Here is a 25694-nt window from a genome sequence, read left to right as displayed (position 1 = left end):
GGCTGATTCGGTCTGGCTCATTAGCCAGGCTACAATATATGCTCTGCTGTGATGTGTCGCTGATACTGAAAACTACAAGTCTACAAGCTGACAACATGCGGTCAGCCTGTAGGTCTGCAGTTCTCAGTAACGGACCGTTGAGAAGCATACATTGAGCTTAAAATGCTAAATCATTTAACAGACACAATACAGCTCACTCCTTCCAGAAAAGCTACTGTGATGTGTGATTTCCACTGCTGTCATGCCCTTGGAAGCTGGGACAATAATTGGCCTTCTCTTGGGACAGACAGAAAAACCCTGTTCTAATTCAAGGCCATGCTGTCAAAAAATCTAAATGTGCCAAATCTCTATTCATCTCTATTCATTCTTGGCAGGTCATATGGTACACCCCAGCACGGAAAGGCCGTCCAGCCAGTGGGTACCTGGAGGAAAGGCTGCGAAACACCAGAAAGAAGCTGAGGTCAGCGCTCAGGGTGAATGGCCGAGCACCACAACCAGCACCCGAGGATGGTCCTGTTCGAACAGCGGTCATACCAGTTCATTACTAAACGGAAAAATGGAAGGAAGTTCCAACAATGTGGCACATTTGCTTGCTTAAGTTTTCCCAAAACGTAACATGCGCACGTTTAGGGAACACTGTCACAGACAGAGAATCTGAGTAGAGCCTGATTGTAGTGAATGTGAGGAATTTTGGAACTACAGTAGCTTGTATGACCAGACACCACACAATAGCATATATAGTTGTTTTAGAACTATTTTAACACACAATATTGCTGATAGGGATGACTGAGTACGCAAAACTTCCATCTTTTAATGGAGTTGGAACAACAGATGTTCAGGAGGCGGAGGAACACACCTTGACCACACCTTCACGCCAATCTCCGCCCTCCACGCCAATCTACCTGAGCCTACTTATACCCGCCCAATACAACCCAGCATCCTCTATGCTTTTCGTATGCTCGTACCCGCAGTACTCATACCACAGCAAAAGAAAAAACCACAGCAAAGTGATACCAACTTGCTCACCTGCCACCATGGCCTCCTCCAACGTCCCGCTCGCCCCAGACTCGGGCGACGAATCCCCCGGGGACGCTCAGGGAAGCCCGACGCCCGCCGGCGCCGGGCGTTCGCCCTCCTTCATCCCCGACACGTCCAGTACCTCCAACCCAGACGACAACAGTGGTGACAACAGTCCCACCACCGCTTCCCAGACCGCCGCCGCCCCGCCATCCAACGCATCCCACCACTCTGCTTCCAGCCGCTCAGCAACCTCCGGTGCTTCCTCAGGTCGGTCTCGCACCGGCTCTCAAAGCAGCAGCAGCACCTCACGTTCCCAACACCGCTCTTTTAAGAAGAAGGAACGCCACCAACCACTTACCCTCCCACCACCACCCTCCGACGGCACCAAGCGCTCCAGGCGCGCACACCACGCTCACCGCAGCTCCGCCGCCTCGCGCCTCCCCAGCAATCCAAGCCCGCCACAACCCGCCATCACAGACTGGACTGTAGCGGGACTCCATAAGCAGCTCCGCGCTCTCAATGTCCCATTTGCCCGCTCCACCAACAAGGCTGGATTATTCAAGCTGTTCTGCGACACCACCACCACAACAACAACAACACAGCCGGGACCTTCCTCGAGCCAGGCGCTCCCCGATGACGTCACGAGGCGCGCTCCTCGCGCTACCACCACTGCTGTTGACGTCACCCGCCGTTCCAGACGTTCCAGAGTCAACACAGCCTCCTTTCCCCCCCCAACCTCCAGCTTTGGGTATCTTACATTATATTGGAATATACTTCATTACTATTACTTAATCTTGTCAAGTTTTAAGTTAATGTGGTGTCAGTTACCCACCCTCCAGCGTCGGGTGTCTTACATTAAATTTGGAATATATATATTATATATATGTATATTTAATATGCATGTATATATATTATATATGAGGTAATACATATGCCATGTGTATTGCCATTACTTTAACTTGCCAAGCATTAAGCCCATGTAGTGTTAGTTACCCAACACCACCCACCTCTACCTCCTCCCTCCCCTCCCCTCCACTCCCGCCACTTCTCCCCACCACTTTTCCCCCATACTGCACATTTCTTCTAACAGCGCAACCCTTCCAAGCTCCCTCCTTCCCACCAGTACAATCCCACCAATCAGCGAAACCCCTCCAAACGCCCCCACCTCAGCGCCTGCCCCCCACAACCTCACGTCCCTCCTGTCCTCCCTCGCCTCGCAGGCTGCACCACCGTTTTCCGCCACCGCCGCAGCCAGACTCCATCAGCTCAACACAGCCACATACTGGGGCCAACTGGACCTAGAACTATATTGCCGTATCTTCGCCGGAAGGCTCGCCACCAGGAAGTATTCAGGCAAAAAGAGGATCATCCTCGACCTCTCCTCCCCCCACGGCACCTCCACCCCCAGCGTCAACAGCCTCATCCCCAGCCCCCCCTTCTCCCTGCAGTACGCCACCATTGACGGCGCCATCAGGCTCATCCGACTCGCCGGCCAAGGCGCTTGGCTGGCCAAAGCCGACGTCACCGCAGCCTTCAAGATCCTCCCCCTCCACCCAGATTCTTGGCACCTTTTTGGGGTCTCCTGGCAGGACGCCTACTACTTCGCCGTCCGCCTCACCTTCGGCTGCAAGAGCAGCCCGAAGCTGTTCGACACACTAGCCGAAGCCCTCTGCTGGATCCTCACTAACAACCACAAGCTCCCCTACGTCACCCACCTGCTAGACGACTTCCTCGTCGTCACTCCCCCTCACGCACCCCCCGCCTCCGGCCTCACCACACTCACCTCCGTCTTCAACGACCTCGGCGTCCCCCTCACCCTAGAGAAGACAGAGGGCCCTTCCACTTCCCTTGAGTTCCTGGGCATCACCCTGGACACTGTATCACTCCAAGCCTCCCTACCCCCCGACAAGCTCAACCGCATCACACTCCTCCTCTCCAATTACCTGAACCTCCCCCAGTGCAGCAAGCAACAGCTCCTCTCACTGCTCGGCCATCTCAACTACGCCATACGCATCGTCCCCCAAGGCCGCTCCTTCATCTCCAACCTCCTCCACCTTTCCACCTCAGTCCCCTCCCTTCACCACCAGGTCACTCTCGACTCCCCCTGCCAAATGGAGCTCCGCCTTTGGCACCTCCTCCTCTCCAATTGGAACGGAATCACCTTCTTTTATGACGACTTCATCTCCTCCCCCGAAGACCTCCAACTTTATACGGACGCGGCCCCCTCAGTAGGCTTCGGAGGCTACTACGCAGGACGCTGGTTCTCCTCCCCCTGGCCCGACGACTTCCGCATCCTCGACCCCGACCATTCCCAGTCCTCCACCCTACACGAGCTCTACCCCATCATCATCGCCGCAGCCCTGTGGGGCTCAGAGTGGACCGGCAAGAGTGTCCTCATCCACACGGACAACCAGGCCGTGGTCCACATCATCAACAAAGGCCGCTGCTCCTCACTCCCCGTCATGTCCCTCCTGCGCCGCCTAACCTGGCTCTCCGTCACCCACCAGTTTCTCCTCCGCGCCGCCCACGTCCCAGGCCACCACAACTTTCCCGTTTTCTGTTCCAGAAATTCAAGACCTTGGCCCCGCAATCCGATCCCCTTCCAGTCCCGGTCCCTCCATTTTCCGATCATCTTCCCCTAGAACACCCTCTCCACCACCTCATCCTCCAGTCCCAGCGCTCCATCCTGCTGAGCGTAGCAGACTCCACCCTCTCATCCTACCGGACAGATTGGCACAACTTCCGGTCCTTCCACCTCCGCCACAATCTACACTTCCCCTCACTCGATCTCCTCTCCCTCTCCGCCTTCATCAGCTACAGCGCCTCCACCCTCTCCACCCGCTCCTCCACGATCAGAGTCTACCTATGCGGCATCAGCTTCTTCACCAAACTCCTAACCGGTTCGCCCCATCCATTCACCCAGCACCCCCAAATCATCCTCCAACTCAAAGGCTTGCAGCGCGGCGAACCGCGGCTTCCTCCCCGGCGCCTCCCCCTCACCATAGAGATCCTGGTCTCCTGCATCCACACCATCCGTTCCGGCTACGCCAACCAAACCCTCAACTCCACCCTCGAATCCATGTTCCTCCTGGCCTTCTACGGCTTCCTCCGCTGCTCCGAGTTCACGGCCGCCAACCATAACTTCGACCCCGCAATCCACCCCTGCCTCTCCGACTTAGCCTCCCACGACCACGACACGTTGGTCTTCACCCTGAAAAGAAGCAAGTCCTCCCAGCATCGCCCAATTCCCATCTACCTCTTCCGCATCAACTCCCCCACCAGTCCTTTCGACTCCCTGGTCAACCATGTCCGCCTCAGACAATCCCAGCACGCTCTCCCCACTAGGCATGCCACGGTATGAGATTTTACAGTACGGTACGGTGCCGGTATTGAAAACCTATACCTCGGTATTCCACGGTATTTATATTAAAAAAAAAAAAAAAAAAAAAAAGATTGCCCCCCCCCTCCCACCTATGTCTAGTGACTACCCCCACCTCCTTATAAGCCCTTCTTTGTTACCCAACCTGTAGGCCTACATATCTTATTTATTTATTTTTCCCTTTTTATGATCATTTGAATTTTGTTATTTGTCATGTGACTTGTCATGATTATGAATTGATTACCCAGGACCGAATGGAAACAAGACTGCAAGGACTTTTTTCAGTGATCCCTTTGGACATTGACTGTACCCTATACTGATTACATTTCTGCCAATAAAGTATTCAATCAATGAATCAATAGCTATTCCCCACTGTATTTCACTGTACTATGGCTCCCCCTAATGGCCGTTTTGTACCCTGCACGCTGTAATGCAATCTGCGCATGCTCGCAACTGCGTGCCTCTGTGTTGTTGACACTTGACAGTTCACACTTTTAGTTTAGTACATGTGGAAATATGGAATATACAATTGGATCTGGGTGTCTTTCAGCAACACTAACTCAAAGGTAGGAAGCAACTTTTCAATCTACTGCAGCTGTGTGGTGAAAATAAACGTTTTGCCTTAGTCTGGGAGTGGAGTTGCACTGCATGCGCGCAGCATGCGCCGCCCACCAACGCTGTATTAAAATACCGTAAACTCGGAAATCTCACGGTATCAACACCGTGGCTGTTCCTGTCGCGGTATTACCGAAATTCGGTAAACCGCGGCATGCCTACTCCCCACTGACCCCCTCTTCACCAATGAACACGGAACCGTTGCCACCCGCTGCTGGTTCCTCCTCCACCTCCGCCAAATCCTCACCACCTCAGGCTACCCGTCAGAAAACTTCTCCGGCCACTCCTTCCGCATCGGCGCCGCCTCCACCGCCGCCAGCCGAGGCCTCCAGGACCACACTGTCCGCCTGCTCGGCAGATGGTCCTCCCAAGCCTACCTGACCTACATCCGCTCCTCCCTCCACGACATCAGACAGGCCCACAACTCCCTGGCCTAGTGGTCGCCCCCCGTCTTCCTTTTGGGGATCACGCCTTCATGTGTGCCGCGGGCTGATCGCCACACGACCCCCTCCCCAAAGACTCCAGGGTCGGCAACCCCCCCGGAACCCACGCCCCGCTCCCCCCACTCTCCTCCTCATCATTCCATTCTTTCATTCAATAAAATCTTTAAACCTTCCACAATGTGTGTTCATTCCAACTAGTGAAATGGAGTTGGAACAACAGATGTTCAGGAGGCGGAGGAACACACCTTGACCACACCTTCACGCCAATCTCCGCCCTCCACGCCAATCTACCTGAGCCTACTTATACCCGCCCAATACAACCCAGCATCCTCTATGCTTTTCGTATCCCACCTCCATCCCCATCACCACCTCAGGACCAGCAGCACCTCCACTGCTCCATCTCCTCCTCCCTCTCTCCTCACCTCCTCCCTTCCTCAGAGTTCCCACGGGGGGATCACGCCTTCATGTGTGCCGCGGGCTGACCGCCACACGACCCCCTCCCCAAAGACTCCAGGGTCGGCGACCCCCCCGGAACCCACGCCCCGCTCCCCCCACTCTCCTCCTCATCATTCCATTCTTTCATTCAATAAAATCTTTAAACCTTCCACAATGTGTGTTCATTCCAACTAGTGAAGTGACTGATAACATTTTGTTATTTTTACAGAATGTACCATATCAGACGAGCGGGCTGTACAACTGAAAGAGTGGTTGACCGTTATGCCAAGTTGCGAGTTTGCGACCTACATGCAGGACACGGCGGTCTATAGGGCGAAGTGGATCAAGGACAACACCAGAGATCTGACCACCAGACCACCTAGCAACTAACGGCATGGTAAGAGGGAATATTGTACATGTGATTATTCATTGTTTATAATGTTTTGGTAGTGTGCCACATTTAATTTGATTTCAAATGTTTTCCATTTTATAGATCGCACAGGACTTCCTTGTCTTACATGCGGACGCTGCTCCCAAATTGTACGAGACCTGGCTCCCAGTTTATGCGGAGAAGATCCTGCATGTGGCACGACTGGAGCGGAAGCTAGAGTTGACGGTCGAAGGATTAACATTAGGTAAAATATTATTGAAATGGTTCTTTGTCAGTCGACAGTCCCTCTTATGCCAAGAGTCCACAACCACGTTGACAGCCTCTCTGTGTGGGTGTGGTACGCACAGCACACACTTTCAGGTACCCCAGGGTTTTCCTCTTCTCAGGTAGTGTCACCTTCAAATACCAGTGGGCACACCCCTTCCTCCTATAGCCTCGTCTAGACCAGGGTTTCTCAAAGTGGATTCCAGGGACTCTCTGGGTTACTTTAGTGGGGTCTAAATTGACCCTTACAAGTCTAACTGTGACAGTGTTACAAATGGAAACAAATGGACCCCAACTGATCAATTATTTTCCATTTGTACACTGTCATGGTTAGGCCAGCTTCTGGCCTAATGGTGGGAATAACTAAACTATAAACTAACCAGCTGCAGAGCCGCTATTGGCTGCACATAGCGGCATAGGTTACATTCTGGTTGGCTATTGAATGACAAAATAAAGGATATGCCATTCCACCTCGTATTGGTCTATGTCTTCCTGCAGATGGAATTGGGGATCTCGCCCTGCAGCAGTTGCCAGCCTTGCGCCCCCCAACTCCATACAAAGTTGGACGTGGCCGTGGCAGTAAAATGGTGTGCCACACCATTGCAGAGTGCAAGAAGGCCTTCATCCTGTGACGTCATGAGCTGAACATGCTGAACACGCTGTGAGAACGCCGAGCTCCGATAAAACTTGACAAAACTGTGACTAAACAATGGAAATGTGAGTTTCAGTAATAAGTAACAATGAAGTAAAGGTAGCCTCACATGATACTTTGACAACCACGGGATGCCTCCAAAGAACGACGCTAAAACACGGAAGATAACAACAAGGGCACAGACCGCACAAACAGAAAGGAGCGGTGCTGCGGGTGAACAAGAGACAATCAACATGGAAGGTAAAGACGCAAATAAGAACCCCGACCTGCCGACATTGATTCGAACAATAATCAGAGAGGAGATCGGTGCGGTGTTGGATAAACTACAACCACAGCTCAATGCTATAAGGCAGGATGTGTCGGAGTGCGCCAGCAAACTCATTAACGTTGAGGAGACGCTGTGTGATATGGACGCTCGGCTTGTATGTCTGGAGAAATCAAATGATGTACTCCGACATGAGAATGAACAATTTAAAAGGAAGGCCGAGCGGCTAGAAAGCAACAGCAGAAGATACAACGTGAGAGTGTTTGGATTAACTCCTAGTATTGAACAGGGAAATCCTACACGCTACATGGCAGAACTGTTGGAGGAGATGTTTAAAGAAAAACTGTCGGTGGCCAGTATTGGAGTCGAGGTGGCACACCGGGTTGGACCTGTGCTGAAGACGGGAAGCAGACCCATGATTGTGAGGTTGCAGAACTACACGGTGAAAGCTGTAAACATTGCAAAGAAGAAAGGCGTGATGGAGGTGCGTGGAATGAAGTTGCGTATTTTCCCTGACCTGACGGAAGAAATGGCAAAGAAAAGAGGAAGTTTCAAGGAAATAAGAGAGAAACTATGGAACGCCAAGGTGAAACAGGGAATAATCCACCCGGCCACGCTAATTATCACCTTCAGGGATGAAGCAAAGAGATTCACAGATCATAGAATGGCTGAAGCGTTCTGGAAAGAGGTGATAGAACCTGGATTGAAGAATGGACAGGACGCTAAAGCAGTTAGCAGACACAGCTGAAGATCATTCCTAAGCCTACTATTACATCAACAGGTTTGGATATGAAAAAGTGAACTGAATCTGAAGTCTGGACTAATTTATGAAATGGGAATAAGTTACTGAATGAAGTCAATGAACTAGTCTGAACTAAATTATTTTATGAAATGGGAATAAGTTAACTGAATGAAGTCAATGAACTAGTCTGAACTAATTTAATTTATGAAATGGGAATAAGTTAACTGAATGAAGTCAATGAACTAGTCTGAACTAATTGGGAATGGGAATAAGTGACGTTTTTAAGAAGACCTATGTCATAGACTAACTGATGAAATCTTGTTTATTTTTTATTTTTGGAAACGGAAAGGGGTCACAATATAAGTTACAAATAGAGGGGAAGGCGTTTTCTCAGCTGTTCATGTGTCATTTAATAATGACAGGGAAATTGATAGGAGTGTGTGTGTGTGTATATATGTGTTTATTTGTCTTCTATGTTTATGTGATAGCTCTAAGTAACACAATGCATACTTTTTACTTTGGGACATTGATTAAAGAAACAATTATGAATATTAATGACTCAAAGTAATTTCACATTGCCAAAAAAGGGATTAAAAATAGCTCACTTGAATATTTGCAGTCTAAGGAACAAAGTACAGGACATTTCACAAATCATTTTGGAACATAATTTACACATCTTGGCAATTTCAGAAACACGTCTAGGTCCAACAATAAGCAGTTATTTAGTAAAGATAGAAGGGTACAATATCTATAGGAAAGATAGGAATGAAAATGGTGGAGTCGCAATTTATGTTCAAGACCATATACCAGCAAGAGTCAGGGATGATTTAACTGTTTTGGGAGTGGAAGTAATCTGGTTACAAGTTCAACTACCTCATTTACGACCAATACTTATTGGGTGTTGTTATAGGCCACCAGATGCAACAGTAATGTACCTTGATCAAATGTGTGAGATGTTGGACAGGGTGTGTGATTTAGATAATGAGATTTATTTTCTGGGAGACATAAATATTAACTGGGATATAAAGTCCTGTGCACTCAGAGGTAAATTGCTTTCATGTGCAGATACCTGTAATCTGACACAAGTTGTTACAAAACCAACAAGAATATGCTCCAAAGCAGATGGTTCAAAAACATCAACTTGTATTGACTTAATCTTTACAAATGTGGCTGAGCTGTGCTCGAAAGCAGTATCAATTCCTGTAGGTTGTACCGATCATAATATAGTTGCAATTGGAAGGAAGACTAAAGTTCCAAAATCAGGTCAGAAATTTTTTCAAAAGAGGATGTTTAGATATTTTAATGAAAACAATTATTATGATGAGGTAAAGGAAATTGACTGGTCAACAGTCCTACAGGAAGATGATCCAAACACTGCATTAGAGGCTCTCAATAAGGATTTATTTTAAAAACAGAATTGTGAATGCTAATTTAGACAGTAGAAAAATATGGAACACACTCAATGAATTGACGGGAAGGAAAGTAAATCAAACACCCTCATATCTGGAAGCAGAAGGCACGTTTTTTACTAAGCCATTAGACATTGCTAATTACCTAGGTGATTATTTCAGCAAGAAGATTACGAAATTATGTGGTGATATGGTAGTTACAAACAAAGATGAGCTCTCCAATGAATTAATAACTGAAAAAATTATGAGAAATAAATCATGTAAATTTGGTTTTAATAATGTTAGTATTGACAGAATTGAGAAATCATTGAGAATGAGTCTAGAGAAACCTTCAGGGGTAGATAATCTTGAAATTAAGTTATTGAAACCTGTATTTGGCTGATTTGATTGCTATGCCTATATCATATATAATGAATCTGAGTTTAAATAAAGGCATATGTCCTAAGGAATGGAAAATAGCCAAGATTATTCCATTACCAAAGAACAGTAAAGAACAGTAACAGTAAAACATGCCACCGTTGCGATGTACGCGGACGACTCTACAATATATACATCCTCTAATACATCCAGTGAACTTACAAGAGTTTTAAATTATGAATTAAAACAAATAGAGAAATGGATGAGAATAAATAAAATGGTTCTGAATAAAGAAAAGACAAAATGTATAGTATTGGGTTCAAATCACTCATTAAAAAATGTACCAACTTTACACTTAACCATAGGAGATAAAAATATTGAACAAGTAACTGAAGTAAAACTCTTAGGTATTATTGTAGATAATAAAATGTCATGGAATAATCAGATAGATGAAATGGTGAAAAGAATGGGCAGAGGTATGGGTGCTATTAAACATTGTAGGAAATACCTGCCTAAATATTTAACCAAACAATTAGTACAAGCATTAGTGTTATCACATTTAGATTATTGTGCAGTAATTTGGTCCAATACGAAAGAAAGTAACTTGAATAGATTACAGGTGGCCCAAAACAAAGCAGCTCGTATAGTGCTTCAATGCCCATATCGAACAAGAGTAAGTACAATGAACAATGATCTAGTGTGGTTAAGTGTAAAAAGTAGGTTGGATTATTTATTACTGTGTTTGTGAAAAACATCATCACAACTAAAACCCCAGCAATAATTTATAATAATCTATCATTGTTCTCAGATACACATCATTATTTTACTCGGCAGTCATCAGAGGATCGTTTTATGCTGCCTTCATGCAGAACTAATGTTAAACAAAGAACAGTCCATTACAGAGCAATGGTGGCATGGAACTCTTTACCTATGTTTTTTGTTTATGAAGATAACTATGTGAGTTTTAAGAAGAAGCTGAAGTTGTTTTTGTTCACTCAGGAGATGTGAAGGAGATGCATGTGAGCTGTGATATAATATATATATATATATACATTATATAATATATTGTGTGTTATATATTGTTGTAGTGTGTATATTATATTATATATTATAGTATATATCCCATTATAATGTATATTTACTTTATTATCAATGTTGAAGATTTAATTGTACTGTGGAGCTAGCTAGCAATGTAGTAGACGGATCATGAGTTTTGTGTTGTATTGTGTGTTGGATGAATGTTGTATGTAAATGTATGTAATAATATAAAAGACATAATGTAATGATGATATGTTTTAAGACCCCAGGAAGAATAGCTGCTGTGTCTCACAGCAAGCTAATGGGGATCTAATAAATAAATCAAAAAAATCAAAATCCATCATCAGCCTGTAAGTCCACCAGCACATCTAAAGGGAAACTTTCCATTTTATTTTAATATTAACATATACCTGTTGTATAATTAATGAGTTTGTGTAATCTACAAAGCATATACAGCACACAGCAAGAACACAGTAGGGCATTCACAACTACAGCGTTTCACTAGTCGACGAGTAATCCTAAAAAGTTGACAAATAGTTGACTAGTCATCTAGATATGACCTCACCCCACCCGAAACAATAACATTGATTAATTCTTGTCAAGATGTCTCTGAAATAGGCTAACTACTGCTCTTTGCCAGTTTAACAATGCTATTGCTTTACAAATACAGGTATAACAGGACAAGCTTATTCCTTCTGTTAATATAGGCCTACCTCCCGTTTATCTAATAAAGCAGGGTTTTTCAACTGATTATGAGCCAGGGACCACCACCCACCACCCTCACTAAGGCCCTCATTTATCAATTGAGTGTAAAATCTGCCCCAAATTCGAGTGTAGGATTCGTAGTACACCCACGTCGGGTCGGCATTTATAAAGTGATCGCAGACAGCTGATCCTTCCTAATTTCATTCCTAGCAGTGTAGTGATAAATGTGACGGCTGAAATCAATCTGGCACGCCCTATGAAATCAAGCCTCGCCCTCGTTTTTGCGACATGAACAACTGCAATACGACCTGGAAACCATGGTTACAGGGGGAAAAAAGTTTCACTCGCTTGCCTAAGTTGCCTTGCTGCCCCCTCCCATACACACACACAGACGCACGCACGCACACGCAACTTGTATCTTAAATAAATAAACCTGCATGAATTAAATAAAGCTGTAGGACTACCCTGTCTTTTTCTCCTCTCGCTTCGCTTCCCTTGCTGCCCGCCTCACCCCCCCGCACGCACGCACATATCACAATTTGCAAGCAACTGTCACTGTGTTGTTAGTTGTATATTCAATTATTAAAGTCTTTATTCATTTAATATACAACAAGATATATTAGTGAACGAAAACCTGAACCTGTGAACCATGAATTATATAACAAATAGGCGCGCACACACGCTGCTGTTTTGCAAGGTGCATCTCCTGTCCTGTCTGTTTCTCTCTATCACTGTGGTCCGTCCGTGACACCGTGACCAATTGACCGTTCGACAGCCTCGCTGTCAACTGTCAATTATATGAATATTGCAGCCAAAACCGTAGCCTCATGTGGCACTGGACAGTGGTGGTGGTGGTGGTGGGCTGCAGGCTGGCTTAGCCTATACTATCTCCGATGCGTTCCCACTTGTGCTGGCACGGCACATTTGGCATTCGAGCGACGCGTCGGGTTTATTAAACGAGGAGGAGATTGCACATACTGTAACTCCAGAAAGACATCGGCCTGCTGTAGATTAGGCTACAGTAGGCTACCCATGTTGGGACTCTCCGCGCTGCAGCACTGCACTATACTCTCCAACGTCCCGTCATGGAAATATTTCAGCACAGACAGCCCAAATCCTTGCATGTATGCGCTCATCATGCAAAACACTGTTTAAATGGCTTACGCATCTAACTTGCAACATTGTTTTTAAATGCGCGATTTTAATTGCTTGCTTGTAAAGTTGGAAATCTCCTACTAATTTCATATGACACAAAGACACATCGTATTCCTTTACTTTTTTTTTTCTTTTTTACATTTAGCCCATATACATACCTATACAGTTTTATATAAACATTTTAGGAGTGAATACATATGTTTCGATGCCTGTGACAGCCTCTCAGCTGGTCAAACAATGCTGCTCCGCTGTTCTACGACAGAAAAACAGCCGAGGACAAAGCGTACGACAGCTCCCGACCAGACGTGATTTTTGTCTTGGCTCAAGTTCAAATTCAAACATTGGCGCAAATCGTAAATTCCGAAAATTGCGGTAATTTCGGCGTACACCCATATTTTGGCGTACGCACGGTTGATAAATGAGGGCCTTAGAATCAACCTAGGGACCACCGTTGTGCTGCGAGGGGGATATAAGTTAACGCTTTATATGCATTCTATGTCTATACAGTACATCTCTCACTGTTTCTCAACCAATGGACCACCAGTAGATGAGATTTAGCCTATCAGAGACAAAACTAAAGAACATTTTATCGTTGGATACCATTTTGTCCATAATACCATGCTGTGTTGATGTTTGTACCATAGGAGTGATAAGACGCAAAATTAATATGTTTAACAATAAGTTAGCTCTTAGAATGTAAAATGAAAACAAATTGACACCTTTTATTATTATTTTTCTTTTAATTATACACTTTTATCTACTTCTATACTTTGTAGACATTTGGTCCTTACTCACTCACCCTCACTTTTCTGTGTGTTTTTCAGCCTGGAACCAACATGATGGAGTATCTCCAAGCAGCCAAGAACTCCTACCCTCACCTGTAGCTCTCCTGTTCAACCTTTTTCCTGCTGCGTCGATGACATCTGGATGTCACCATGAAGATTAATTCAAGTGCCTGATATTAAAAACATTTGGCCTAGGCTTTACATCAAAGTTATAATTGAACAATTGTTGTACAGTATGCAACATTACTATCCTGTTGTAGAAAATCAATCAGGTCACATACACCTTGGTCCTCTGTATAAGTACACGTGTACTCTCTCCCATACCAAAGAAAACATAACATCAAGTAGCAGTAATTTAAACCTCAAACAGCAATAACAGTGGTTGCAGCTTTATTGAGCAACACAAAACAGTGGAACAACAACAGTGCAATGTAGAACTCTATTACAAGTAAAATACTCCAAAAAAATGTACTTGCATAAAAGTACAAACGTATTGTATCAAAGGTGCTTAAAGTACCAAAAGTAGAAAGTACTCAATCGTGCAGAATGTCCCAATTCAAGTTTTAAAAACTTTTTTTTTGAAAAAAGCCGAGCTAACCATTTTTAAATAGCACGTAGGCATGGCTATGAAAAGGTGCAGAACACTGATGCAGAACAGAGCAGGGTAGGACTGATACAGTCATACAATCACCACCTCTCTCCTAACTTATACAATTATCTCTACAATCAACATTCACTAAACGTTACATTGAACACACCTCATCGGCCCATATCTAAACCCACAACTTTCGTGTGACCATCTGTTGCACACAGAGCAATGGACCCACTTCAGCCATTTCTTGAACATGTTCTTCTTCTTGTCCATGTACCAGTACCCACAGACAAGGCATGGCACGTTTTTGTTCACTGGAAAAACAACAGTACAATTAAAACGATAGTTAAATTGTGTACAGCCGTTTAAAAACTAATTGTATTTTACTGTAGACTTATTTTGTTGAACAGTTTGTTTGACCAGTTTTTGAGTTGAAACACAGCCTACATCTACTGTGATGCGTCATGGTTAATGGTGCATATTCATAGCTTTGCTGCTATAAATTATATAATAAGTAATAACATAATATATGAAGAGTACTCGTGAGTAGCAATCATAGCCGATCTACAAGCTCACAAGTCGCATAGGAACACACATTCTGCTTTCCATTTCATGAAAAGTAATAATTTTGCATATAACCTAAGGTTACAACAACAATATTATGAATATTAGTTTTGTAATTTACATTCTAAACACTCACACTTTCCATTAATTTCACTTTGGTGTTATGGATGTTCTAGTTAAGTCACAAATGCATACATTATAGCAATTTATTACACAGCTTGATTTAATGCTTGATCCTAATTGGGCAACTCAACTTCATTGTTTTCTGACAGTGCTGCAGCTGGGCAGAGACTGGCCAGTGCGACACTTTCATTACCGTAGGCAAGGAAATACTTTGTTTTGTTGCATTTTGGGCCAATTTATTAATTTATGTATTAAGTAGTCGTGTAATAAGCATGATAATGTATGACTGAGTGGTCATTGTTGGGATATAATTCACCTTCCGGGCAATTAACCACCTCCGCTTCGTGGACCTCCGCCTCCACTGCAGGAATTGTACTGCAGGAACTGCTTTCCTGGCCACTGCAGGAATCCACAGAGGTCTCTTTCCTCACTCGACTTTTCTGACCTGTTTGTGAAAGAAAAACACATTACCATGGTATCATTATCAAGACTGATTAGACTGTCCACCCTAAAACTGGGAGGTCGGGGTTCGCTGTGGCTCACTGCTCCAAGAACTGGGTCAAATGCAGAGAACAAAATTCGACTTTTGACAGTAGCAGAGGAAAACAAAGCTGAGAAAAAGGTAAGGGCTTTCTATGCCATCAAAAGGAACGTTAAGCTAGACATCCAAATAAAAATCTGGTTGACGATATTAGACTCAGTTAACTTATCTGCACTTCTACCCTCTGCACCCAACAAAAAACACTTGCAGGGCAGAATTAGGGCAATACCCTGGCACAATGGTGCCAGGTGAACAACCTGGCTCTCAATGTCGACAAGTCAAAAGAGCTGATCTTCGACTACAGGAGACCTCCCAGAGACCACACTCCCATCCAGATCAGGGGTGCTGCAGTGGAAAGGGTCAGAGTTCAAATTATTGGGAGTACACATCACTGAAGACCTCACCTGGGCAGTACAGACGGAGCGGGTGGTGAAGAAAGCACAACAACGCCTCTACTTCCTGAGAAGACTCAAGAAAGCTGGCATGGGCCCTAAAGTCCTAAAAGCTTTCTACAGAGGCACCACAGAGAGCATCCCGATTGGCTGCTTCACGGCCTGGTATGGCAGCTGCACCAAGGGGGCAGGCAGACTTTCCAACGTTGAAGCTCTGGGTCCTAGTGGTAGGAGGAGGGACTACAGGCGGACCCGTGGATTCATGACCGGGAAACCCCGTGCAGCTGGGCTTTAACGTTGAGCGCTCGGTTGCCCTACGTCACTCAGGACCTCAAAGTTGAGGTCCTGGGAGGGACTTCCGGCAGTCTTCCGGGTGCTTCAAAACGCCACTGAGCAACTTCCACTGACATGAATAGCTGGGGGGGCGGAGCTTCGCGCCAGTTCAGTCTCTATTATATATATACTCTATGAGCTGCACCCAGTCACCGACCTCAATGCAGAGGGCAATGCAGAGGGTTGTGCGAACAGCCGAATGCATCAGTGGATGTGATCTCCCCCCATCGAAGCCCTGTACGGCGATCGTTGGGTCAGCAAAGCTTGTGGAATTCTGAAAGACCCAATCCATCCCAACCGTTTGAGATGCTGCTGCATGGAAAATGTTTTCGCAGTCTCAAAGCCACTGGAAACAGACTGCAAAAAAGCTTCTTTCCCCGAACAATCAGATACATGAACGAACTGATAAGAATCAGAGCAAAACTGGGCAAAGGAAAACGCTAGCCCCCCCACCACCACCCCCACCCAGTCTGTAAGGAAGCCAAACAAAAATAAGTTTTACACCTATGTACCTGTACAACTTTGAACCCTTGATACCCACTCATTATCAGAATAAAGAGCACTTCAATTTCATAACCACCGAAAAGAAAGCAACCCAGACACGCTCCACAACATAGCCCTCAATCATAGCGAAAACCTACAGGGATGCCCTTAGTCAACTGAACCAGGGAGGGACTACTGTATATACACAAACACAACCACCAGACGGAAAAGCCATTGGACAAAACAAAAAGAAAGCTACCCGACATACTGGAAAGAGACTTACCAAAGCGAAATGGAATGCACTAAAAAGAGAATATACATTGGCTATACATTGGACTATGCACCCAAAATGTGGTGGAAACAGAGCTACACTTTTTAACCACCTGCCCGCTATACCAAGACATCAGAGCCATATACTTCCTAAAACTTCACACCCAAAGTGAGTTTGAAACTATGACCAACACCAAAAAAAACTCCCACACCTATTGGGAGAAATAAAGCAATGTGCAAATACAGCAGCAAGATGTGTGAACTGTTGCGACAAAAGAAGGTTAGCCAATTGAATACAACCTCCCTAAAGACTACTATCTGTAACAAGTAGACCACTAGACCTACTGCACATGTTAACTAAACTTCTGAAGTATGAACGTGGCCACATCAGTGTTGTAAACCTGGAATCGTTGGGTGTTTCTGGGTCTTACACCCTCCTCCGGTCAGGCCAATCCGACCAAGGCTGATCAGACCCCGGCCTGTGTCCTAGTGCAGGCATGCTACAGCCCCCACTGTCTCCTGCAAGACTAAGAGAATGGGGAAGATGGCTATTGAGATGTTGGCGACACTAAGATGCTCCTGGCTCTGTGGGTTTCCTCCGGGCCTGGCTCCTCCTTAGTCTAACCAGAAGTTGCGGACCTTCTGTGCGTCATTGTTGCTGCTGAACAGCACACATCTCAGCTTCATTACAACTCAAACTACAGTTTCTCGAGCTGCACCGAGGGTTACTCCTCATGGGAGAAGTGGTTTGGGCTGCCAACCCTCTCCACCCCTGGTCGCCTGGTTTTTGTATAATATTTAAATTGTCGTGAGAAGAAAAATGCTGCCATTTGTCCTAAAGTGACTGCAACAAAATAAAAAATGCTGCTACTAGTTTAAAAATCTATACAACGATGCAATGAGACATAGCTGTAACACAAAGCTGCATATACTTTCCCCATTTTCAACACTTGCTTTGGCAATGTAAACGTATGTTTTCTCATGCCAATATAATGCTTCCGAGGGATCAGGGCTGTTGTTTGCATTCAACTGGTTGGTTACCACTGTTACCACTTTTCTTGTTCATCTTATTTGACATACCAATGCCACAAATGGCCAATAGCATGTCTGTTGCCGTTTGTGTCCCATTATCTGCGTTCTCATCTACAAAGACAAAACATAGAAAAGTAAGAAAACAGATAAACAAAAACACTTGATTGAAAATGTTATGCATTTTGACTACCGGTATTATTAACACTTTGATTGCTACAAGATCTCAACAGGCCTATTTGGATGTTGCTACCGTTTAACATTGCACAAAGGCCTTGTTCGGGGGCCCACAGCAAAATGTTCTCTTATAGCGAGAATCACACGCATACATCAAAAGAAAGCTGAACTTGTCCACTTCAATTTAAAAAATACATTTTGATTTTACCATGTTCCATTCTGGAGATATTGACCTTTTTGCAACACCTGCATTTGCCTGGAAGTGGTTATCTTGAACAGCGAGCAGAGTTATGGATGGTTTAAAGTCAGAGACATTGACAGGCAGATATAAAATTGAACCCAATAAATATCCTATACATCCTATACACCGAATGAAAGCCCTGAATGTGTACTTTTACGAGGAAAAGAGTAAACATTGATCCCATGTACAGTTAGACAGTAATTGGTTATTGAATGCAGCTTGTGCCCACCAGATAACTTCAGAGAAGACATGGACGTGAACTCCTCAATATTCACAAAATAAGGCCTATAGCGACATATAAATACTATATACCGTATGAAACAGAAGACTCTCTGCTTTCATAAGAAAAAAACTTCTACTGTAGTAATAATAAAAATCACACCCATGTGAAGTGAGTGGTGCAACTCTGTCCCATATTCTGTTCTCTGCTTATTCAATACAGCTCGCTATATACGGACTGAGGCAGAAAGTCATGTAAACCTTTTATTTACAGTTTGGTCTGTAAACTTCTACTGTAATAATAAAAATCCCACCCCTGTGAAGTGAGCGTTGCAACTGTTCTGTACTTATTCACTACAGCTCGCTATATACGGACTGAGACAGAAAGTAATGTAAACCTTTTATTTACAGTTTGGTCTGTAAACTTCTACTGTAATAATAAAAATCACACCCCTGTGAAGTGAGCGGTGCAACTGTTCTCTACAGTTGCGCGGTGCAATGGTAGAGAACAGTTGCACCGCTCACTTCACAGGGGTGTGATTTTTATTATTACAGTAGAAGTTTACAGACCAAACTGTAAATAAAAGGTTTACATGACTTTCTGTCTCAGTCCGTATATAGCGAGCTGTAGTGAATAAGTACAGAACAGTTGCAACGCTCACTTCACAGGGGTGTGATTTGTATTATTACAGTAGAAGTTTACAGACCAAACTGTAAATAAAAGGTTTACATGACTTTCTGCCTCAGTCCGTATATAGCGAGCTGTATTGAATAAGCAGAGAACAGAATATGGGACAGAGTTGCACCACTCACTTCACATGGGTGTGATTTTTATTATTACTACAGTAGAAGTTTTTTTCTTATGAAAGCAGAGAGTCTTCTGTTTCATACGGTATATAGTATTTATATGTCGCTATAGGCCTTATTTTGTGAATATTGAGTTCGGGTCCATGTCTTCTCTGCAGTTATATCTGGTGGGCGCAATGTGCAATGTAACCAATTTATGACAAACTGTACATGGGATCAATGTTTACTCTTTTCCTCGTAAAAGTACACATTCAGGGCTTTCATTCGGTGTATAGGATGTATAGCATATTTATTGTGTTTATTGTTATATCTGCCTGTCAATGTCTGACTATAAACCTTCATAACTCTGCTTTTAGATGATGATGATGATTGCCTCATTGTCTTGATCGCAAAACATTGGGGGGGGGGGGGTTCATGGGCACATTGGGCAGCAAAAGTCTTGATCCGTACGGCTATAAAAAGTCCCATTCCACCGTTCGGTTCAGAACTATAGTATAACGGTGAGACGCGTTGTCATCAGCTGATTTTGTTTTTCAAGCTAGTATAGGGAAACATGCCTGGGCATGCACGTTGGGGGCGATGGAGAAAAAAAAGCTTCGGATCACAACACCACGGTTTAGGACGCGGAAAAGTTCGTTATACATTACACCCGGGTCGATTACGTCCCCGATGCGTTCATTGCGGTCTTATCACTACAATTATAATGAATAAAAAAGCGTTACAACCACACGTCCGAGCGATCTCCGATTATGACGGCTCTGCATGGCGATACGTGATCCACCAACGGTAGACTGTCTTTTGTCATGGCGGCCCCTCTCGATACTGTAGTTCGTTTGTTAGTTCGTAGTATTGTAGGCTCGGGGATCGTTTGGTCGCTACAGTATGAAGAAGGAAACATGCATCTGTCCATGTGTGTTGCAGACGATCCGATCGGATCCGGTGCATATGTGTTTAGGCAGCGTTCCGTTGATTATGTTTTTTTCCGAGAGCCATCTCGCAAGATCCTCCTTCTGGAGAAACAGGAGGGGAGGGGGGAATCGAGTACTATAGTGTTGGGTAAAAGCCAATAGGTGGAGGAAAGCCTGGTGAGGCGAGGTTAGGTGAAATTTGATTCTTTTCACACACAGACTAGATCGGCATGGGCGCGTCCATTTTACAATGGCTTCTACACGTAAAGCGGCCCGACCTCCTGTTTTCAGGAGGGGAGGGTTTTTTTTTTTGTTTTTTTTTTTTTTTCTGATCACGTGAGCGGGACTAAGCAGCAATGATAGGGTGATGGTTCTTCATTGTCCGGGTGGGTAAAAAGATGAATGAAAGTATGCTATAAAAAATTGATTGAAACGTATTGATACGTGATTCGCACCCGACGTTTGATTAATTGATAACGTATTGATACGCGATTCGCGTCGGCTGTGTTAAGGTCTTACCTTGGGGTATAGACAGGTTTGTGTCCACTTCATTAACCTGTGTCCCTTTCTTCATTTTTCTTCTCTTCTTTTTTGGCTGTACATTTTCTGCGGTATCCATAGCAGCTATGGAAACAAACACACAATGTAATTTACAGCTATAAACATTGTTGTCATGAATGTTTGTGCGTCGGGGGTCAATAGATGAACAAAAACACTTGATTGAAAATGTTATGCATTTTGAGTATTATCAATGTCTTACCTTGGGCTATAGACGGGTTTGCGTCTTCCACGGCATTAACCCCTGTCCCTTTCTTACTTTTTCTTTTTGTTTAGTTACACCATAATTGTTTGTTGTCATATTGTTATTTGAGCCATACCTTCTGGAAGGGACTGGGCTGACTGGCCTTCTGGATCTACCGGTGTGCCTGGTTAAAGAGAAACAATATTTAAGAAAGATTATATTAATTACCCATTAGTATTTAGCTTATGCAAAAGCCACAACAAAACTGTACTCAAATACATAATGTAATGTATTTACATCACAACAACAAATCAAAACTACGTACTTATTTTAAATGACAGCTGGTCTGCACTCTTCAGGATCCTGTCGAGTTGATCCTTCCCATAGTCAGCCGGCTTTTTTAGAGTTTCCCCTTCGGGCAGACCTGCGGCATCGATCTGAAGCTTCTTTAGTTTTAAAGCCTTGTATGGGAATTTCCCTGAACCGCCAGCCTCCTCTTTTTAAGTAAAGATAACAGGACACAGAAAGATACAGAGAAAGAGTGGGTGAGAAGGTAACAGAAATCACAATTTAACCCCTGAACATCATAATGGGATGTGGCTGTTAATTTAATTATTGCATAAGTTCTGGTGCTATCCACTTCAATAGTAAGAGAAATCTATGCAAATCTGGGAACTAAATCGTTACCAAGAAATTTCTTCACCAATGTGTTTCTAAAGGTGTCTAATAACATGTACTAAAAGTTTGAAATTCAACTCCCGTGGGAAATTGAGTTATTAGCATAATATGCATAATATGCCCATAACATCCTATATAAGGCAAAAAAGTCCAAATTTCATCATTCTTTAAGTAACATGTGACATATGAAACTAGGGTGTTTGCATGATTCTGAATCCATTCCAAGCATTAGTCTTGCACAAAAAACACTCCTTGGGAGGAAAACGGCCACACAAACGTGATGAGGTCAGCACATTTGGTCAACTGGATATGGCCTAATTTAGCCCAAGGAGTGTTTTTTGTGCAAAACTAATGCTTGGAATGGATTCAGAATCATGCAATCACCCTAGTTTCATATGTCACATGCTACTTAAAGAATGGTGAAATTTGGACTTTTGCCTTATATAGGATGTTATGGGCATATTATGCATATTATGCTAATAACTCAATTTCCCACGGGAGTTGAATTTCAAACTTTTAGTACATGTTATTAGACACCTTTAGAAACACATTGGTGAAGAAATTTCTTGGTAACGATTTAGTTCCCAGATTTGTCAAATACCTGATAAAATGCCCTTACTACAAGTGAAGTTCTTGAGTTGCTAAGAACAGACTAACCTAGACTGTTGCTATAGACTGAGCACCTGGATCATAACAATCTGCAGTGTTTAATTTCTGCCATGTCCAATATGGAGGTGATGTAAACAGAAAGTAATTTTATGCTCTTTGCAATACATATTGAAGTGTATTCTAAAACTAAATGTGTGACCTCGGAAATTAGAATTGTATCTACTGCAGGAAAAAAAAAGCTTACTGTATTTTTGGTTGAAGACAGCTTGAACCTTTTTAATTGTGTCTTGATACACCTCACGACTGTTGGTCGTAGATGCAGTGCTGCTGGCTGCTGGTGAAATGCCTAAAAATAATTGACACAACACGTTAATTCAAAAAGACATGTAAACATACATTTTCAAGATGATATTACCACCCAAAAGATGTGCAAACCGGTTTGCAGTGCTTCCATCTAAAAAGGCCCTTGCCCTTTTTGTGGACAAGCAGTTGCACCTCAGATCTGGGCTCAGGCAGTCGGACCACAATGTTGCCACTTCCACATTCAGCTCCTCCAAACTGGAAACCTTTGCAAAATATTGAACAAAATCAAAATATTTAAGAAATTGGAATTCTCAACAATTGAATTTTGAGTACCATAATCTCACAGCCCATTTGACCATTCATTAACACTCAAATGTAGTCCCTAAAGCAGAACCTGCCTTAATGCAACTGCATGGGCAGTTGGGCACTGGGAAGAAATACAGTAGCACTGACAAACCTCCTTCTTTATTCGTTGGATGTGCATGGCAATCCTCCGCTTCCTCATCTCAGGAGTGAGAATTTGAGTTCTCCCGGACTCCTTCATGGCTGCTGCCCTGCTGTTGTACTGCTCCCTCTCCTCTTCACCGAGTCGTGACCAGCCACTCATGTCATTTGGCCTGGAAACAATACATAGGGCATTGCATAACGTTGCACTCAAATTTAACCAGCTGTGGTTAGAGTCTCCGCCCTGATATTGGGAGGTCGGGGCTCATTCCCTAGCTAGGTCATACCAAAAATGGAAACCAATGCCTCTGGCTTCGTACTCAAGCACCACAGGTAGGATTGGCGGCAACATATTAGCGTCGTGTACTGGGGGTGTAAGTGTACATGAAGTTGCCTCAAACTAAATAGGCTCGGGAACTGTTGGTTCTTAAAGCTACACTTACTAAAACTATACAATCAAGAAGTTTTATGAAAACACATTTATACAGGAAAATTCATATGAATGTATGAATTCATATTATAATATGCATTTTACTTGGCCTAATGTTTAAGAAATAATGTTATGTTGTACACATCATTCTCTACATGCAAAATCTCACCTAACAAAGTCAACCTACAAGCTCACAATGCTTTGCAACCAGACAGTGTTGCGAGCTTGTAGATCTGACATTTTTGCCGCGTGTGCACCTATACTTGACACTCGAGTATCTAAAATGCCAATCTAGACTAGTACAAGCTGAGGTACAGGAGCACATGCATGTAAATAATCATCCACTCTCCTCTTCTCTCAGGCTAAAGCATTTAGTCTAAACAGTCTAGACAATATTACTTACCATGCTCACGTGTCAACTGATCCTGGTAGTAGAGGTTGTAGCCATTCCAATCTCTTGGACCAGATGGCTTTTTTTTGGGTCGACTGGTGGTAGACTGGGTTGGTTGACAGCAACGCCGGTGGTTTGAAATCCAATTCTGAAAGAGACAAAATTAGTGACATGTAAACAAAGGGAAGATAAGAACAGGCATAATAACTTTAACAATACCAATTCCCTATTCCTTCATTAGAGTTTCAGTTGCAATTAACCCCAACCTATCACAATTTTCTAATTGTTAACTTAAGAACGGTTACACACAGGCATTGTGAAGCCCGTTATTCTAACGCATCACTATTACAACTCGCCACATTACTAACCCTAACCGCACACGGCAGCCACGTAGTCAGAATGCCACTCTGTCCCCTTAACAGCCAGAAAAAACTAACCGTTACATCTGTAGGTAAGCCGGTCTTGGAGGAAGCATCGATTACTAGTGGAGATGTAGCACTGGTCATTCCATCCTCATAGAAGGACTGGAGTACCTCTTTGGTCTCATTGGTTATGACCGTTCTCTTGCCTGGGTCATAAAGGAGAAAGGAGTGTTACAAATGTACATACAGCTCCATGTGTCATGCTGAAATGGTGGCATCAAGCTCAGCCAGGCTTAAACAAAAATGATTGTTGATACCAACACATAGGCAGCACTGCACAATAACCCCTGTTATTAATAGTGGGGTTATCTCATAGCTCTATTATACAGCTACTTTGTCAAGAAATTCTGTGCAGATGATTCTTTGTGTTGGAGTTTGGAAGCGCTCGTCAAAGTCACTGAACGGCCCTGCATACCACCCGTTTCAAATGTGCACATAATGCAGGAGACAGCAGCACGACCCGTTAATAACAACTCCAACACTTAGAAAAAATATCACAGCACGGAATTTCTTGACTCATAACATGTCTATGGTGGATTTTTATTAAACAAATGCTGTACAGCTTGAAAGAGGATAATTCAAGCTTTCCCTACAGCTGCAATGTTGGCGAGTTTAATGTCATTAATACAAGCAGATCAGAAATGCAATTTGGATCAATTTGGATATGTTTAAAATAGACCATTTTGTGCAGATCCAGTGTATGCACAACATGCACCTCACTCCAGTAGCACCAGCTAGAATTAAGTTATTTTCCCTCCTGCAACAAACCCTGGCTTACCTGGCTCTGCCATCTTCAACCTGAATGATAAAAAAAGAAAAGAAACATGTAGTATTCATTTAAGTCCACTTGAGCTATTTATTATGGCCATGTTTTAAAACACATAATTACACAAATGTTCCATTGGCGTTGCAAGCTATTCTCCAACATGCAACACATTTATCATATTAAACTCTAGCCCTGAAACATGACTGCTGATTATCATGGCAGTCATGTTTCAGGGCTAATTAAACTCCTAAATGCAGATTAATAAACTGATGTACACATACGGTAAACTAAATACATCACTACTGGACAATAAAGATCCATGTTACCCTGTGCTGGCTAACCCTGTGCTAGCATAACAGTTAGCTAACTCTGCTACATAGGGCTTGAAGTTGTTCCACGTCCCACTCCCAAGTTACCTCGTCACCATAAATCATTCAGTCCAGTACAAACGGTACCCTGTCCCTGCATGTAAAGGTGTAACTAAAACACATTTTAAATGCTGTTATATAACTTCTTTAAACATTTATATCATTTAAATAAGTACCCACCGATCACTTGCCCACTCCTTCTACTAC

The 25694-nt window shown here is 43.8% G+C and overlaps 2 long non-coding RNA genes across 2 annotated transcripts; both read right to left on the bottom strand.

Annotated features, from left to right (window-relative positions):
* Window positions 1-14416: 14416 nt before the first annotated feature.
* On the bottom strand, window positions 14417-18089 carry LOC306936959. The gene is made up of 3 exons (XR_013791574.1): window positions 18034-18089; window positions 15251-15379; window positions 14417-14561 (listed from the first exon to the last, which is right to left on the bottom strand). It is a non-coding gene; the product is annotated as an uncharacterized lncRNA (long non-coding RNA).
* A 3123-nt stretch (window positions 18090-21212) lies between these two features.
* Window positions 21213-22711, bottom strand: LOC306936921. The gene is made up of 3 exons (XR_013791567.1): window positions 22608-22711; window positions 21402-21572; window positions 21213-21260 (listed from the first exon to the last, which is right to left on the bottom strand). It is a non-coding gene; the product is annotated as an uncharacterized lncRNA (long non-coding RNA).
* Between the last annotated feature and the right edge of the window lie 2983 nt (window positions 22712-25694).

This window comes from Electrona antarctica (genome assembly GCF_951216825.1).
Source record: "Electrona antarctica genome assembly, chromosome: 14".
NCBI classification, from domain to species: Eukaryota; Metazoa; Chordata; class Actinopteri; order Myctophiformes; family Myctophidae; genus Electrona; species Electrona antarctica.
This window is presented reverse-complemented; position numbering and strand designations above follow the sequence as displayed.